The sequence below is a fragment of the Elaeis guineensis genome, chromosome 6, assembly GCF_000442705.2.
Source record: "Elaeis guineensis isolate ETL-2024a chromosome 6, EG11, whole genome shotgun sequence".
NCBI classification, from domain to species: Eukaryota; Viridiplantae; Streptophyta; class Magnoliopsida; order Arecales; family Arecaceae; genus Elaeis; species Elaeis guineensis.
The window spans coordinates 58,490,394-58,503,844 of record NC_025998.2 but is presented as its reverse complement, the minus strand read 5'-3'; positions in this window follow the sequence as shown (position 1 = coordinate 58,503,844).

The window sequence follows — 13,451 nt, the reverse complement described above, 5'->3', positions numbered from 1 at the left end:
AGGGCTTTAATGGTCTCAAGCACATCCTAATTCAATCACAATGATGTACTATTATAGTTGTATCTTAATAATCATAATAACTAATCATGGCATCTATTTATATCTCTAAGATATGAAATCATAATCATACAACATGATTATAACTAAGCATCTCAAGCATATCTCATATGCATGAAGTTCTAATAACATACATGAATATAAAACACTATTTTCGTGGTTTATCATCTTGGGACATCACAGTAGCACCCCTACGCGTCATAAGAGTATCTTATTGAATAGGAAGAGAGGGTCTATGAACCTCACTTGCTCTTATTATCAGATGGCTTGATGATGAACTCAATTAGAGTACTAAGCTACTAAGAAAAATTCTATGCATACATGATGCATTTTATATTTAAAACATATCTTTAAGACATATGAGGATTTGGATGTTCAATCGGGTTCAACCCTTGACCCGACTTGAATCAAACCAAAAACCCATACTTGGTCATAATCAAGATAATATTTTAACCTTTGATTATATAGATCAAGGTAGGTTTTGATACCACTGTTGGATTTCAGTGGTGTAGCGAAAGGGTTAGGTGTTTAAAATTTCATTCAAAATATCCGATGCACAGAAAATTTCAATACCCAGAAACCCATGACTATAATAATCAAAGTACAATAAATATAAACTAAGATAAGAAGAACACCTGTAGCACTCATTCTAATTTCTATAAGGTGTCCAAGTGTCTGCCCTCCAATGATGATCCACACGAAAATTGAACGAAAGGCAGCACTCCATCTTCATCTTGCTTCAAGAGTTCTAATCCCTAGAACTTGACTAGCCTCATGCCAGTCAGATTTCTCCAAGAACCTGACTTCACCCTCTCAGAACCTCCTCTGAACTTTTGATTTTTCTTCTTTAGAACCCTTACAACCCTTGTTAGGAGCAGATAAAGCTTTGTCTTAAATCCCAAAGCTTTGTGCTAAAACTAAGATAGGTTGTAAGAAAGAAAGGAGAACAATCGGAGAGAAATTGAAAACCTGAATGCCTCGGACACCCAGCGCCCAGGCCTTTTTATAGCCACTAGAGAGATGCCAAAAGAGAGGGACATGCCTCATCTAAGAGGCCTATCTGATCTGATTATCAGAGATAAGAGTTTTTTCAAGCCGAAGGACTCTTATCAATGATACGTCGATCAGCACTCTGCTCTGCACACGCGATCAGAGAAGGGATATTTTTGCTTCCCTTCTCAAATTAAAAAAAATTATTAAAAATTCATGTGGATAGAAGATTCAATTCTAATCTCACATCACCTAATAAAGAGATAAAAAATTCCATGAAGAGATGTGATCTCATGTTCTTTCATACAAAGTTTGATCACTGTGCGTGTGCACACGCAAGGAAGATTCCAGTGTTCATTTGGCCATCTGATAAGTCTGGAAAAATTTTAAAAAAATTATCAAAAATATCTTATCAAATGTGAAACATTATCATAAAAAATTATTTCAATTTAAAAGTATTGGGTTAGGAGAAGAACTCTCCAAATCATAGAGAGATGCGATGCTTTTGCGCATGCGTGCCAAACATCCTTCTTTTTCTAATTTTTTTTCCACCCCCAAAAAAAATATATATATATCTCATACTTTAAAATGTGAACCAGAGGATGGAGGGTGATATAGGCTACTAGACACATCTGAATCCCATGCCAAAAAGACTCCTTCTACCCACACCAACATTCATGCGCAAAACCTATTTTGCACTAAGAGTCCTTCACAACTTGGACTCTTCATAATTAGAATTAACATGGGATGTAGTAATCTAATTTGAACTACTTCCAGATGGCATGACCTGATCCAAATACCCACCAAATTGGGCTAGCTAATTAGCAAGGTATGAGATCAAATTGATCTTCAAAGGAACAAGGGTTTCCACACATGCTAGCATGCTTATTGGAACCCTGATTGAATCCAAAATTCTAATCAACCTTTTTCAAAAGGATCCTTGGCCAATTTCTATATGTGTGTGACCCATTGAGTTTCACATCTAGCTAGCAATAGATTTGGGTGCATGTTGACCAAATTTGATTAGATTCTAATCTACTCAATTAAGATTCAATTGAGCTAATCCGAGCTCAACAATTAGAATCCTTTCTAATTGGCGATCGAATTAAACTCTTTAATTCAATCAAAAATATATAAGTTAAGATTGACATCTAGCAATATATCATAACTATTCAAAAAATATAAAATTTGATAAAAATATCAAATATACTCTTCAGTGGCAAGTTACCATGTAATTCAATCCTTCAATCATCCCTGCACCCTGAATATGTTCATGAGTATGGAATCATATCAAACTCAAATATATATTCATATCAATTCTCAATTGACCAATGATGACTCTGATAATGAAGCATTAGAAACTCTTTCTAATCTTCTTCCTGCTTTTGGCCAAAAAATTTTTTCTTAGTCATCTAAGATTGAGAATACACAGGTTGCGATCTCTTCTTACTAGGAGCGATCGATTCCATATTGATCTACTCACAATCTCCATACACACTCCACCATATCCAGAACACCCCGTACATGTCTTAATGTCATATCTGGGTATGAACCAAAATATGGGTTCATATGCACAAGATTCTATGATGTTCTCAAGTCTAAGGATTGCTTGCATAACTCCCACTTAGAGAACCATCTTTGACCCATATATGAATCATAAATTAGATCAAATAAAATTTCAGATTTATGCATGCATCTACATATCACATAATTATGAATTAAAAATTATTCTAGAATAAAATTTAGATCTATGCATGCTTTCACATATCAACTATATATTTTATAATTAAATCTAAAATAAATTTAAAATTTAAAATATTTATCTATACATCTCATGTATAAAAAAAAAAATCAGATTTTAAAACTCTTTTCAAAATATGCATGTCAAATTCATGAATATGAAACCTGTGGCTCTGATACCACTGTTGAAATTTTTATGTCGGGGTATGCATATATGTTTCAAATTTTTTTTTTTAAATATGGTAGCAGAATAGATGATTAAAATTTCTTTTAATCTATATCATGCATGCATAAAATATAAACCACAAGAATTTACTTCACATGCTGAAATTGAACATATACTGAAATTGAATATGTGATCGAATCACATAACTATTTTATAATTTTTTTCTTCAAATTTGAATCTAAAAAAGAAGAGACTCTCTCTTAGCCATGAAAGTATCTGGTCTCTATGGGTATCCACTCAGGATCAGCCTAGAATAGTTCTCTTAAAGTTGATTTTTCTTCTCCAAAAAAAATCAGCCTACAAATTTAAATGAAGCCTGGATCGTGATCAACTGTTTGATCCTTTCCTTGATCTTCTTCTTCTTTTCTTCTCTAACTTTTTCTTCTCTAGATTATGGAGCAACTAGAGACTACAAAGCAGCAAATAAGAGGGATGCTCAATAGCCCTTGGGCATGGACGAAAAAGGACACCCAACCTTGGGGCATTGATGCTCCAAGGGAGAAGAGAGGGAGAAGAGAAAAGGGGGCGTGGGACTCTCCAAGAGGGGCGTGGATTGCTAGTTGAAGTTCCTAGGGACCTTAGGGGAGGCACCTTTAAATAGGCATAAGGTTTGAATCCTATTCAAAACCAAACAAGCACTTAATATAAGTCCTACTTGCATTATGTTTCTTTATTCCTTTAGTTATTTGACTTTCTTTAAGAAATTAATTAGGTGCCAACTATTGGAGCTCTTGCACCCACAAAATCACACCCCATTTTGCACCCATGGGATGTCCCATAAATGATCCACATGCCTTCTAATAGATGGGCACGTTCGACTTGATCAAATCAAGTGGCACCCAATCAAAACTATCAAGAAAATTAATTAAAGACTTATACTCTTAATTCATTTGATCCAAAACCTTAGGCATCCAACAATTGGAGCCTAATAAATCTAATTCATTTAGGTTATTAGTAGGTAATTAAGTTTAAATTAATTTTATCAAATAAAAAATTCAAACGTAAAGAGAAAATTGGGTCCAACCATGTGCTAGCAAGGTTACCCTAAACCCAATAGGATTTCACTAAATCCAATTAAGACTTCATAAGCCCCATCACTTATTCTAAATCTAATCTCTTTATTATGTGACCCCATAAGTTCAATTCTATCTGGTAGTAAGATATACAATGATCTCTATCATTATATCATTGAAACTCTTTTCAATGGATCGAAATAATTTCTCTTTAACTCATAAAAAATTATCGATCCTGAGCAATCCTAGTGAGCTCTCACAATCCATCAGTGATACCTAGCAGTATATAGTGATAACTTAGTAGAATCAAAAATGAACCTTAAGGTATAGTTAATGTGTGATTCAGTCCCTCTATTGTGGGTTCCGACTAAATGGTAGGTCATGGATAAATCGTCAAACCTCATCATCAGTCATATGATAAATTTGATCAGCTCAAATCCAATTGTGATCCTTATGAAAAATTTTTTCCATCATTCACACTGCTATGGCCACAAACTCTCAGACTTAGCCTCTCAAATTTTATAAGATTACTTCTTTCTATCAAGGTTGATAGATTTCATCTTGATGTGCATCCTACTTCTATAGTGGACCAACTGTCACCAACATCTACTATAAGGGCTCATTGAGATCATGTTTATGTGTCAATCAAACTCCAACAGCCTCACTGTGAGCAATCATACCATCGCAGGTCAAAGGATCATTCACACAACTACAGCATCGAGACAATCACTGATGATCAAGTAGAAATCTAAGTGATCTCTTATATGGTCATGCTCAGTACTAGTTGTTCTCTAACAATTATCGACACTTATCGCTCAGTGTCTCTACACTATAGACCAAAGAGTCATCTATCCTGAAGAAAGCGATCTGTACATCGATCTATCTAGATCGATCACCATCCTCATGATGATACTATGACTGAAAGTATTTAGGAATTAAATATGTATCTCTAATTCTCAACACTTTGAGAATATGTATCGAAATATTAATTCCATGGACGATTCAAGAACACATCACACCTGAATAAAAAATGAACTTATCTTTTTATTGATCAAATTAATATTTTAAGTATAAAATTATATTCTAACTTTATTACAATGTGTCAGCCATATTGACTTCTAGGACATACATCTAATAAATGCAATAGTTGTAGTTGGTCGAGTCCATATCTTTGATTAGACCCAAATAGATTTTGATATTGAGCTCAGTGGTCGAACCCAAATCCATAAGTAGATCTGATTGCAACTGATTAACCAGTTGGTGTTTAAAGTAAGTTTGGCAGTTTTGACTAGTGGTCATTAATTGAGAGCTACTCGCATAGATTGAGTCTATGATGAGTTAACGGCATATCCCTCGCACCAATCTCACTTACCTAGCTAACATAGTGAATCAAATTTTGGTCAGATCAGTTAATGATTAGGATTGACCCATGCTTACTAAAAAATCTGTTTGACTGATTTAGGTACCCCTAGTTCGACTTGGCTTTATCCTCGACATAACTTGGTGAAGTCAGTGGGAGGATTGATGACTTGTCAGTTGGACTGGCTTATTTCTAGTCCATCCTGATCTGACTTGGTGAAGTCAGTGGAAAGATTGAGATTAGTTGGTCTATGCATTTAATTCTATTAAATTATATTAATCAAATTTTTTAAATTATTAGATCCATAAAATGAGCTAGTTATGGTGATAACTAGATCATAGCCTCCCATTAAGGTGAATGGTAATGGGTCCATTATTTTTAATTGACATTGTAGGTGCCATCCGTCTGGTGTTTCTATGAATGATGAAATTATTATTCATCATATGATGACTCTGTTGTACTATCTAATGAATGGTTGGATTGGCTAAGCCTACTCAGGCCCAATTATTCATTAGTTAGAATCACTGAGTAGGTTCTTGTTCATAGTTGGACCTAATCAGGACTTTCAATGGAGGCCCATCATCTACTGAAATAAAATCTGAGAAAAAATTAATTACTTAAAATTATTTAAAAAAATAATTGATTGAGAACCTATCCATAGATACATATGGATTGGTCGAGCCATACTCGGGCCTGTATGCAGTCTATGTGGATTTTAGTACCCGCTAAGAAATTAAGGTAATTCATCAAATTAGAGTTAGAGGCTATCAATTTGTATAAAATAGTGGCAGAATCTTTAGACTAAAGTCTATATCTTTAGACTTGATTAATTCATATACTAATTAGGTTTGTATTTTTCTTTCTTTTCAAAAATGGCTAGCAATTTATTGCTCCACTCATTGTTTGATAGTGATGAGCTTATTGGATCCAACTTCAATAGCCAGTATCAGAAGTTGAACATTGATCTTAAGCCCAATCTAGCTAAAAAGTTTAGGGTTGAATCGAGTCAAGCAGATTATGACCCAAATAGACTAAAGAGAAATGAGCAATTAGTTGCTGGTCAAGGTGTTTATAAGATAACACCTTATAATTTCTCTATATGTGACACTACTGCTTGAAACTTGGATACCAAAAGTCTAGTTCACATATGTAATTCATTGTAAGGACTTCAAGTTAGTAAAAAATTTGAAAACAACAAGAGATTCCTAAATATGAGAGATGGAAGTCAGGTTTCAATCCTGACTTTAGGAGTCGTCAAGTTTATCTTCAAGTCTAATAGTGTCATTTTGAGTGATTGTCACTATTGTCCATCTTTCTTGATGAATATGATCTCTGTTGGTCTTTTGGCCAAAGATGATTATAGTTTATCAATAAAGAATGATTATTGTGATATCATTATGAATGATGTTACAATAATACGAGAATAATTAAGAAATCGCATCTATATTTTGTTATAGCCTGTGAGTGTAATGTATACTCCAAATAAACATTCAAAGTTAGATAATGTCACAGATGCCTGCATTTGATATTGCAGGCTTGATCACATTAACAAGAGTAGGATAAATAGATTAACATAAGTGAGTATCCTCAATATCAATGATTGTGAATCATTACTGACATGTGATCTTATCTTCTTGAAAAGATGACTAAGTCACCTTTTATTGAAAAAGATGAACGAGCTAGTGAAGTTCTAGGTCTAATACATAGTGATGTATATGGACCTATGAACATTAGTGTCAGAGGAGGGTATAGCTATTTCATTAAATTCATAGACAACCTATCTAGGTATGAATATATCTACTTGATGAAACACAAGTCTGGATCATTTGAAATGTTTAAACGATTTCGTAATGAAGTAGAAAAATAAACTGAAAAAAAATATTAAAACTCTTCAATTTGATCGAGGGGGTGAATAACTTTCCAATGAATTTTTGACATAGCTTGAAAAGAATGAGATTTTCTCACAATGGACTCCTCCAGGAGACACCACAGCATAACGGTATCTCAGAAAGGAGGAATCAAACTTTGTTGGACATGGTTCGGTCCATCATGGGGTTTGCAAGTATGTCGATCTCTTTTTAGAGATATGCACTTGAGACAGCCTATTTTATGCTCAATAATATTCTGAGCAAGCCAGTTAGTAAAACATCATATGAGATATGGTTAGGGCATAGGCCGAACCTCACTTACCTTAAGGTCTGGGGGTGTCCGATTTATGTCAAATGATTACAAATTGACAAGCTTAGACCTAAGACTGATAAGTATAATTTTGTAGGGTATCCCAAGAAAATGATGAGATATTACTTTTATCTCCTTGCTGAACAAAAGGTATTTGTCAGCAGTAAGGCACACTTTTGAAAAAAGAGTTCCTTAGTGAAGGAACAAGTGCCTCTAAAGTCAAGCTTGACGAAGTTCAACAAGTAAAAGAACTGACATCAATGACTGAATCTGAATCGGATTTGATAAGATTAAACTCGAAGCCCAATATACAACACCCTTAAGGCAATCCTATAGAATATCATATCAGTCAGACAAATACTTAGGTTTCTTGATCTGGGATGGGGATCCTATTGAGCTCGATGAGAACAATGAGGACTCAGTCATCTATATGGATGTAATGCAGAGGTCTGACTCTGAAAAATAGCTAGAAGCTATAAAATTCAAAATGGAGTCCATGAAGATCAATAATATGTGGACATTAGTTGATCCACCTAAAGGGATAAAATTCATAGGGTGTAAGTGGATCTTCAAAAGGAAAAGGGGCGTAGACAAGAAGGTGGAGACCTAGAAAGATCGTCTGGTTGCTAAGGAATATCATCAACATTATGGTATTAAATATGATGAGATATTTTTTCTTATGGCAATGCTCAAGTCTATTTAGATCTTGCTTGCGACAGTAGCATACTTGGACTATGAAGTATGACAATGGATGTGAAGATAGTTTTCCTAAATAGAGAACTGAAAGAAGAGGTGTATATGATACAACCTGAAGGATTCACATCCACAGATGAGTCTAAGATGTGCAAGCTTCATAGATCTATTTATAGATTGAAGCAGGCATCCAGGAGTTGGAACATACATTTTGATAAAGTAATCATAATGTATGGTTTCGTTAAGAATGGAGAAGAACCCTGCATATATAAGTGGGCTAATGGTTTAATAATTATATTTTTTATTTTGTATGTGGATGACATTCTCGTAATTGAGAATGATGTTCCTGTATTACAGAGAATAAAAGTATGGCTGTTGTTATAATTTTCTATGAAGGATCTGGGAGAAGCAGCCTATATCATAGGGATGAAGATCTATAGGGATAGATCTAAGAGGCTGCTTGGACTCTCCCAATCTACATAGATAGATACCATGCTGAAACGGTTTAGCATAAAAAATTTTAAGAAAGATTATCTTCCAATAGGTCATGAAATTTCTCTCTCAAAGAAGGATTATCCGACAATCCCTCAAGAGAGAGAGTGTATGAGTAGAATCCCATATGTCTCAGCAGTGAGTTCTATAATGTATGCCATGATATGTATGAGATCAGATGTGGCATACTAATTAGGAGTAGTGAGCAGATACCAATCAGATTCGAGTGAGAACCATTGGAAGGTTGCAAAAACTATCCTTAAGTATTTGAGAAATACTAAGGACTAGTGGCTCATTTATGAAAAATCTAACTTGAAACTCATGGGATGCACTGATTTCAATTTTTAGTTAGATCGTAATGATAGTAAAAGTGTATCGGGATACATCTTTATCTTAAATGGTGGAGCTGTCTACTAAAAAAATTTCAAGCAGCACACTATGGCTGATTCAGTATGCGAAGCGGAGTATATCACAGTATCTGATACTATAAAGAAAGCTATGTAGCTGAGAAAGTTCATCACCGAGCTTGGAGTGGCACCCTCCATTGATGGTCCAATTTTGCTTTATTACGATAGTACTAGAGCCATAGCTCAGGCAAAGGAGCCGAAAGCACATCAGCAGACGAAGCATATTCTGTATTACTACCACCTTGTCTGAGAGATCGTGGATCGAGGTGACATCGACCTTCAGAAGATCGATGAAAAAAAGAATCTGGCTGACCCATTTACTAAAGTCCTTACAGAAAAAGACTTCAAAGATCACAAAATAAAGATGGATATACGATACTATAATGATTGGCTTTAGTACAAGTGAGAGTTGTTGGAAAATATGTCTCAAAGCCCATCGTCAGCTTATTGACGGTTGTGCTATTTGATGTAATTATATATGAATTAATTATTGATAAAATATTTATTTATCAATTTTTATCATAAGCTTGTACATCTTCTATATCAAACTTCTGTGTTAGGATGAAAGTCTTTAGAACTATTTTAAATCGATAAAGGAGGATTTATCATTGAGTCCTTAAATGAGTTCGCAACCAAATGATATACTATTAATTGGATGATAGACATATCAAGTATAGATCATTGTGTACCATATAAGTTAGTTATTCTCTTAACCAACGAGCATGGAGATCCTGGCATAGTATGTGGTGAAATGTAGGAGTATATTTCACTGAACATAACCAACTCTAGAGTACTCTGCTGTCAAGAGTTATTCTGAAGAGATATGGGTATAAGTGTCCCTGCAATCTGAGATCATAATGATGATTTCTAAGCAACTCACTGTGCTTTAGTGCCAGACTACTTAAATTTTTAATTTAAGATCGAAAGGTTTTTGGGCATAGTGAAGTACTTGTGAAGTCGGTGCGTGAGTCAAAATGGAATTAACCACTCCAAAGGATTGAAAAAATTGCTTTGTGTTTCAATTTAATAAGACCTTGACCAGGGCAGTCCTTATGAGGAGTCATAAGATTTATTAGGTTGAGACACATAATGGATGTACTGTTAAGAGTTGATAGTTTACACTCTAAGTCATCCTAGCATCAAGGGTCAAAGGAATGAATTATACGGTAACTGTATCCAAGTAGGTTCTTGAGTGTTGCTTTACATACATTTGGCCTATCCGGACATCGGGTATCATTACTAAATGGTTACTTTGATTGGTACAGTAATCTGTTCCTGTGCTATCATCTTAGATTTAAACTTATAGAGTCACACACATTAGAAGTTTCTCTCCGATCAGATGACTGATCTGAAGAGTCTCATTGGACTAGGACTCTGGTGAAGAGTCCCACTGGATGGGGACTCTACCGAAGAGCCCACTGGATTGTGACTCTGGTGGAGAGTCTCATTAGACTAAAAATCTATCATTAATAGAGGATTAGTTAGTGATTAGATCACTAATTAGCTCAATTTGATTAAGCATTAAAGTTTGGATCAAATCTGATTGAATTGGATTCAATCAGGTCAGGTCTGATTAGGTTATAAGATGACCTAACTAGTAAGGGAGAATTGATCTTGATTTGATCAGGTCTATAGCTCAATTAATTTATTGATTTGATTAAATTTAATTAAGCTTATAGGAGCCTAATTAGATTAGGTTCATCATGTCTTATTTGGGTCTAATTGGATTTGATTTGAAAGAAATTCAATTGGTTAAACTTTAGAGTCCCAGATGAATGGGACTCTCTCCCTTGCGCCACCTAGAAAGACTCACACCTTTTCTCATCACACAAAATTAGTTTGTGTGTGAGAAAACTAAAAGCTGACACTCTTTTTGTGACTCACTTTGAATAGGTATTAGTTGTTTGGGTTTGAATTCAAGTGGGACTTTGAATTTGAATCAAACTTCTTATCCTACTCTACCCACCCGCCGGCCCTTGTGAAGATGCCTATTTTGTGCGACAAAAGGAATAGCTCTAGGTTGTTTTCTATTCCCAAAAACCCTCTTGTTGACTCCTCTTTAAGTCAGATAAGGGTGAGAAAAAGTTGGGGTCAAACTGAAATTCAAAATAGTTTAAATTGCAATAAACTCTGGCTCTTATCCTATCTAATCTGATGAAATCGGCAACCATAAAAAGCTTATGTTTTTGTGTGCCAACCACTCTCTTATTTTTACTATGAGATACTAGAGGGAAAGAGAGGCCAAACATCATTCTTGGGGCATGAGGTTTGGGATGGGTTCATACCATCTTGGTGTGTGCAAAGGAGGAGATCGATCTTCTCTCGGGTGAGAGACCTAGAATCATTCTATGATTTTTGGATAAGAAAAAATCAAAAAGAAGAGAGTCTTCATATAATTTTTCTCACTATCCAACATCCTTCTTTAATCTACTTTCAATATCAAAAAAGTTCAAGGTGATCAAAGAAGGAGGTCAAATCAGATCTGCTATCAGAAGCCGACTGCGTGAGCTAGCACTCCCGTGAAGGGCTGATCAGTCCGAGGGCTTTGTGTGGACCATCCGTAGAGGTCGGACGCTTGTGCGACTATGAGCGATCAGAGAAAACTTTTAAATTCATGTTCTCAATCATAGAGTTTAACTATCCATACTCAAATATTAGGTTTGAAATCCTAGTAGTAGTAGATTAGATCTATTGCTGAATGCTAATTTTTGGTTCATATGCTTATTATTTTAGATTCAGATTTTTATATATATAAATTCATATCATAGATATGTTTGTAAAAGTTTTAAGATTAGATCTTATGTATGTATTTGTAGATTAAATAGTTTAATCTAATATTCTTCCATTATAAAATATTTGAAATGCATGCATGAAACTCTTGTGCCCAACATCTTTGATAATCTTTAAACTTGTCACAGGCTTCGGATTTGTATTTCATTAAATACATATATCCAAATCTTGATTTATCATCAGTGAATGTGATAAAGTAGGAGTATCTTCTTCTAGCCTGAGTCAACATTGGATCATAAATATCAGTATGTACCAGATCCAAAATATCACTCGTCCTTTCTCCATGTCCAGTAAATGGAGTCTTGGTCATCTTATCCATGAGACAAGATTCACAAATTTCATATGATTCAAAATCATAAGAATCAAAGAATTTATCTTTGTATAACCTTGACTCATTTATATGACCAAATTGGCAGTGCCAGAGGTATGTGACATTCACATCTTCTCTCTTTTTTTTCTTCATATTATCAACATTAAGTACATTATCATGAAATGATAAGAATAAAAAATTATTATTAATATAAGTATTTTCATAAAATTTGTTACAAAAATAAACAGAACAACCATTGTTCTTAGCTTTATTTCAAAATCTTATTCTAATAACAATGAGATAGAAATAATATTTCTAATAATTTTTGAAATATAATAATAAATTTTTAGTTCCAAAACTTTGCCTGTAGGCATCTTCAATACCTTGGTTCCTACGACTTCGGCCTAGATGGACTCTCCACTAGCATCGAATAGTATGAAGTCACCTTCATTCAGACTCCTTATTTTCTACAGACTCTGCAATGATTTATAAAGGTATGAGCCACAGGCAGTATCCCATACCCAAAAATCTGAAGTTGAAGTACTTAACAATAAGTTTGTTTGTATTATATATAAATCTTTAGCAACATTTGCCACCTTGTGCTTCAAAGTTGCAAGGTATTCCTCATAATTTTTCTTCTAATGCCTATCCTTGTCACAATGATAGCAAGTACCTTTGGCGGAGACCTTCTTTGCCTTCTTCTTCAAGATGCTAGCCTTAAGATTCATCTGTTCCTTAGAACCCTTCTTACCTTTCTTCTCGAAAATCTTATCTACAGAAAGAACTGGAGCCTTTTCATCTTTGAAATAGCTCTTTGTTGTTTTAAGCATATTCAGTAGTTCAAGCAAGCTAATATTTAGTTTATTCATATGGTAGTTAATGACAAACTATGAGAAAAAATCAGAGAGTGATTGCAGGATCAAATCCTGACTAAGCTTACCATCCATGGCAAAATCTAATTATCCTAGACAAGTGATCAAATCAATCATTTTAAAGACATGAGTTTGCATGGATGTGTCTTCAATCATTCTGTCATGGAACAACTACTTAGACATCTCATATCTAGCAGTTCGGCTTTGTTCTCTATATAACTCTTTTAGATTAAGGAGTATAGAAGGAATATTCATGCCTTCATGCTATCATTGAAGCTTTTGTTCATTGAGGCAAGCATGATGTATTTGATAGTCACACAATC